Source organism: Peromyscus eremicus, chromosome 23 (genome assembly GCF_949786415.1).
Source record: "Peromyscus eremicus chromosome 23, PerEre_H2_v1, whole genome shotgun sequence".
Classification (NCBI taxonomy): domain Eukaryota; kingdom Metazoa; phylum Chordata; class Mammalia; order Rodentia; family Cricetidae; genus Peromyscus; species Peromyscus eremicus.
Genome location: NC_081438.1, coordinates 39266228 through 39272153, shown reverse-complemented (window position 1 = coordinate 39272153; position 5926 = coordinate 39266228). Strand labels below are relative to the sequence as shown.

The 5926-nt window shown below is 50.6% G+C and overlaps 1 non-coding gene across 1 annotated transcript; it reads left to right on the top strand.

Moving 5' to 3' along the window:
- Positions 1-1890: 1890 nt before the first annotated feature.
- Positions 1891-1964, top strand: Trnan-guu (transfer RNA asparagine (anticodon GUU)). Its single transcript has one exon. It is a non-coding gene; the product is annotated as a tRNA-Asn (tRNA).
- Positions 1965-5926: the final 3962 nt, after the last annotated feature.

Below are 5926 nucleotides of genomic sequence, written 5' to 3'. Positions count from 1 at the left end.
AGAAATTGGAAGCTTGTGAGTTCTTGGTGAGAATATACAACCAGGTAGACCCAAAGATTCCGCTTCTAGATGTGTCCCCAAAAACCAAAAGCAGGGCCTCCAACAGGTGAGCCATGGAGAGCTGAACGACCGACCAAGTGTGGTGTGGACGACTTCAGGCAGGAAGAGAAGGAAGTCGCGGTTAGTGCTACAGTAGGGGTAAGTCACGAGGACATCACACCAGCCCTTCCCAGACGCGCCAAGACTGGATAACTCCACCTAGGTGAGCACTTTAGAACAGTTCAAGTAATAAAGGCAGGCCGAGGCTTACCGGGAAAAGAAGAGGGATGGGGGTGTTGTTGCATATAAATGTACCTAATGCCAGTTGAACCGCATGCTCTATTACAATGGTTCAAATGGAGACGCAGAGACAGCTAGGTGGTTAAGGTACTGGAGGGATGGCTAGGTGGTTAAGGTACTAGAGAGACGGCTAGGTGGTTAAGGTACTGGAGAGACGGCTAGGTGGTTAAGGTACTGGAGAGATGGCTAGGTGGTTAAAGTACTGGAGGGATGGCTAGGTGGTTAAGGTACTGGAGAGATGGCTAGGTGGTTAAGGTACTGGAGAGACGGCTAGGTGGTTAAGGTACTGGAGGGATGGCTAGGTGGTTAAGGTACTGGAGAGACGGCTAGGTGGTTAAGGTACTGGAGAGATGGCTAGGTGGTTAAAGTACTGGAGGGATGGCTAGGTGGTTAAGGTACTGGAGAGATGGCTAGGTGGTTAAGGTACTGGAGAGACGGCTAGGTGGTTAAGGTACTAGAGGGATGGCTAGGTGGTTAAGGTACTGGAGAGACGGCTAGGTGGTTAAGGTACTGGAGAGATGGCTAGGTGGTTAAGGTACTGGAGAGACGGCTAGGTGGTTAAGGGGTTCAGTTCCCAGCACCACGTGGACCGGCTCCTAGGGGATCTCAGGGCACCACACTCACATAACACATACCATCACCCAGATGCATAATTAAAATAAATCTGTAAAATACGGTTCAAATGGTACGAAAAGGAGAGCGGTAAGTGGGAAGAGCCAAGCAGAGGAGGAGGAGGAGGAGGAGGGGGAGGAGGAGGGGAAGAGGAGGAGGAGGAAGGAAGGAAGGAGGAGGAAGCTTGAAGACCTGGGGCTGGTGGAGTTGTCCCCGAAGTCTGTGGGGTGCTGGGGGAGGGAGAGGTCTGACAGGGGCTGTGGCGGGCCTGTCCGGAGAATTATTACAGGCAGCTCCTTCCTCCTCCTCCTGCTCGGGGTGGGCGCGTGCTGCCTACCCCAACCCTCCCGAGGCCGCCTGGTGTCAGTGGGTTAAATTTAGAAGCCCGGGGAAGGCCCGGCCACCAGTGACTATTTAAAGGAGCATTTTAATTGCCGTAAATCTCCTTCTGCTGACCCCCTAAGCCACGCGTGCTCAAAGGAGGCTCGGGTGTAAAATCGTTCTCGGGAGGTGACTAAAACCAACCACCACGACAAAAACTTACTTTTTGGTTGTTTGTTTGTTAAACGGATAAAATGCAAAATACCTATGGCCGGCCCACAGATCACAGAGCTCACGGGCCTCGGGAAGTGCTTCTTGTTTGTTCTGACCGTGAGAGGGGGTGAGAGCACGTCAAGGCGGGGGCGATCACACCCCCGGACGCGGGCAGGGCTGGGGAGCTGGCCCAGGCGGAGGCTGCGAGCCCGCCCCGCCCCGCCCCGCCCCGCCCCGCCCCCGGGGCCGAGGCTCCGCCCCCGCCCGACCCCGCCCCGCCCCGCCCTCGCGCAGCCTCAGCCCGCAGGGCTCTGCAGGCCCCGGCGCCTCCCGGGAGTCCAGGGCGGCGACGCCCAGGCCGGCTGCGGCAATGTGTACACGGCGCACGGCCGTTCAAGCAGCTGGGTCTCTGTGGCGCAATCGGTTAGCGCGTTCGGCTGTTAACCGAAAGGTTGGTGGTTCGAGCCCACCCAGGGACGGCAGCGCTTATTTTCTTTCCCAAAACGTTTTTTAGAATGCTTCCACCGTTCTGGTATACACAGCAACTACGTGCCTGCCCAAGGCTCACTCACGCGGCGGCAGTCCTGTCTCCACCCTTTTTGGAGAGGATATATAAGCAAGTGTGTTTCTGGAGCTTGGTCCACATCTGCTCACAAACAGCTGCGTTTGCACTGGAAACCAGCAACTCAGACCACCCAGGAATAGAGAACGTATAACACTACCCGTGTAGCTCAGAGGAAAGGAAAAAAAAAAACCACCGTGAAACCGAATAGTAAATGCAGTTTGCTCTGTACAGTCGCAGCTACTTCCAAACGGAGGAGCAGGAGATGACTGCATGCAGAGTCTGGGAGAGCATGCCATGCCGAGTGTAGCTAAGGGGCATCCAACTTTTGGACAATGGGTTTGAATCTAGGAAAATACATTATGTTTAACCTTAGGCTGCTGGCAAAAACAGGAATTGTACGGGTTCCTGGTAAAAAGTTCTAAAAGAGAGCCAGGCATGGTGGCGCATCCCTTTAACCCCAGCACTCGGGAGGCAGAGGCAGGTGGATCTCTGTGAGTTCGAGGCCAGCCTGAGCTACAGAGCGAGTTCCAGGACAGCCAGGGAGTCCTTAGCTCAAAAAAATATAAACAGTTCCGAACAGCACATTTTCATCTTTAGTGCCACAGAGGACTTCTTGTGGTTTTTGACTGAAGACTTTTCATAAAAACGAGAAGTCAGCTCCTATAATAACAAACTTTTCTTCCAAGACTGAGGTAGTGAAGTAAGGGCTTTGTCTCTGGGACCTACATCTTCACCACAGAATTAAGGGATCTAGAGTCTACAGCAGTGTTCTCTCAACACGTGGGTTGCGGCCCCTTTAGGGGTTGTAGATCAGATATTTACATTACAATTCATAATGAAATAATTTTTTGGTTGGGGGTCGTTACAACATGAGGAACTGTATTAAAGGGTCACAAGCATTAGGAAGGTTGAAAACCACTGGGCTAGAAGGGACAGTTACCAGAGACCCTGAGGTGTCTCTTTGCAAATGCTTCCACCAAATAACTGTTGACTTAAAAAATCCTAAAGGCCATGATGGCACATGCCTTTAATCCTAGAACTCGGGAGGCAGACACAGGTGGGTCTCTGTGAGTTCCAGAACAGCCAAGGCTACACAAGAGGAACCCTGTTCAAAAAAAAAAAAAAAAAAATCTTAAAGGAGGTTGGGCTGCCAGGCAGAGTAACAGGGAATTTCCCAAGATGTTCTTAGGTTGAAACCTTCCTGAAGTCCCCAAAATACAAGGTATGAAGACCCCACACCATCCACTGGTATGTGCCTTATAGTGGATGTAACAATGAGTTAGTGAGTTGAGTCAAATGATGTGTCTACACTATAAATCCTTTTGTTTGTTTGGATTTTGGGTTTGTTTTTTTTGTTTTTTGTTTTTTTTTGTTTTTTGAGACAGGGTTTCTCTGTGTAGCCCTGGCTGTCTGGAACTCGCTCTGTAGACCAGGCTGGCCTCGAACTCAGAGATCTGCCCGCCTCTGCATCATCAAAGGTGGGCGCCACCTTATACTGTAAATCTTACCTAGCATAACATCTGCTATTTCTAGAATTAGGAGGGCTTAGAAAGCAGGGCTTCCATCTTGAAACTGAACACAATTACCAGAGGCTACAAGCTCCGTAGGGTGGGGCCTGCCTTCTATTGTGATGACCTTTTAAGGCTCATGGACTTCGTCTCAACGCTTGAGCTGAGCACCGGGCTTTGTCCTGTGTTCCTCCATGAAATGTTCCCAGCTTCAGCACTCGGGAGGCAGAGCCAGGCGGATCTCTGTGAGTTCGAGGCCAGCCTGGGCTACCAAGTGAGTCCCAGGAAAGGCGTAAAGCTACACAGAGAAACCCTGTCTCGAAAAAAAACCAAAAAAAAAAAAAAAGAAAAAAAAAGAAATGTTCCCAGCTTACACGCACCGTGTACATGTTTCTTCCAGGGTCCTGCTGCCTCCCAGCCCCCAAGCCCCTTCTCACCTTGACCCCATTTACCTCAGTTTACCAGCCCGGCCATCTCCTTCTGTGAACAGCAAGACCACCCTGAAACTAGCAAGCTGCTTGTGGCTAGCCCTGGAGTATAAACTCACGGAGGGCACACATCAAAGCTTCATTCCCACTGTCCATGGAACACAGGCCTGTCGCTCGGCACCTGATCAGTACAGAAGGAATCCTCCTTTCTCACAGCTGGGTAATAGAGAAGGACAAAACCGTAAGTGATGGGTAGTGAGCATGAGGCCCACAGAAGACTGTTTCCAGGCTGTAAAGTAGGCAGTCAACATGGCTGGAGCTGTGTCCTCCCGATCGACGTGAAACAAGTCTCCCAGATCAAACAGGAGGAGCATTTAAGACTGGAAAACTCCAAGCAAGTGAGCAGGTGGAGGGTGAAGACAAGTACACACATAGGACAAATGTCCTTCCCGCGGCTGGTAGGACAGGCCCTGGAGACCCCAGCATGAGGCTGCACTTCACAGAGTGAAGGCAGGCTAACTGCCAGAGGTCTCTGCTTTGGGAACAAGGTAAAACAGGTCATGTGGCTAGCTTGGCCATAATGCCAAGAGGTCAGGGAATGGCTGAGAGGCAATGACATGCCAAGGGGGAAGGGAGGGGAGGCAGTTCAGGGCTCGGTAGAGTACTTTAAAAAAATGGATGCGATGCGTCTTCCTGGACGCTGACACAGGAGTGAATGGCCAGGGTAGGGCCTGCATTACAGCATTCGTGGGTGGATGCAGACATCTGTGGGAGACATTCAGAATCGGGGCAAGTGCAGTAGGGGTGGGGGATGTTCATTTGTCTTAGACTTGGTATCGAGATATTGCTCTGGTTGTTCTCATACCCTGGACTACAGTGATCTTCCCAAGTCTCTGAGAACCTAAATATATGAAAAATTGTCAATCGTCCATGTTGAGTTCACTTTAGTTTTGTCTAATTTTTCATCATGGAGTTCTCTTGGTGGCGCACGCCTTTAATCCCAGCACTTGGGAGGCAGAGGCAGGCGGATCTCTGTGAGTTCGAGTCCAGCCTGGTCTACAGAGCGAGTTCCAAGACAGCTAGAAACCCTGTCTCAGAAACAAAACAAAACCGAAAACGCTTAGGCTAAATTTGAACTCACTCTGTAATTGATGATCGTGATCCTCCTGCCTTCACTTCCTGAGCACTGAGGTTACAGGCATGCACCACAAAGCTTGGTTATGAAGTTCTACTAAAACTCAAAACCTAATTCCAGAGTCTTTTTCTCTAAAGACAGTTTAAACACAAGGGTCGAGAGGAAGAGAGACAGTTGGGAGGAAAGTAAGACACACTCAAAGAGTACAGGTATGGCCTCCTCCAGGCCTCACTTTGTTCTTCCTGGGAGTGCTTCCTGCTGCCCGGGCCGCCACCACCTAGGACCGAACCCGGGCTGTATGCATGCCAGGCAACCGTTCTACCAACTCAGCTGTACTCCCCAGGCCTGCTCCCTTTTAAACTCATTTTCCTCTGAAATTTAAGTTAAACTTCATTTATTAAAGTCAATCTTCCTGAGAGACTACCAGAGGGTTCGGGAAGCCCTGAGAAACTTCCAAATGGGAAGCTAAGGACTTTCCCCAAACACATTGTGATGGAATTTTGTGTTGACATCCACGGGATCCACAGACTTCTGAAACATGCTTCTTAGCCTCCAAAGCTTGAGTGGAGTCTTGGCTTTTATTTATCGAATTTGTACTCAGAGTTCTAACAAAGGCCATAAGCATGTCAACTCTGAAAGTGTCGATGCCTCCACGTGGCCACAGCTTCACCCGAGGTGTATCACTCTGAAACGCTGGATCCTTGACTACACACCAAGGAATGTCCGATGAGTCACTGAGGCACAGTTAAGTTGATTACGGATCTGGACAGAAGGGCAACAGGGTAGCTCGTGCCCCTTAAGACTT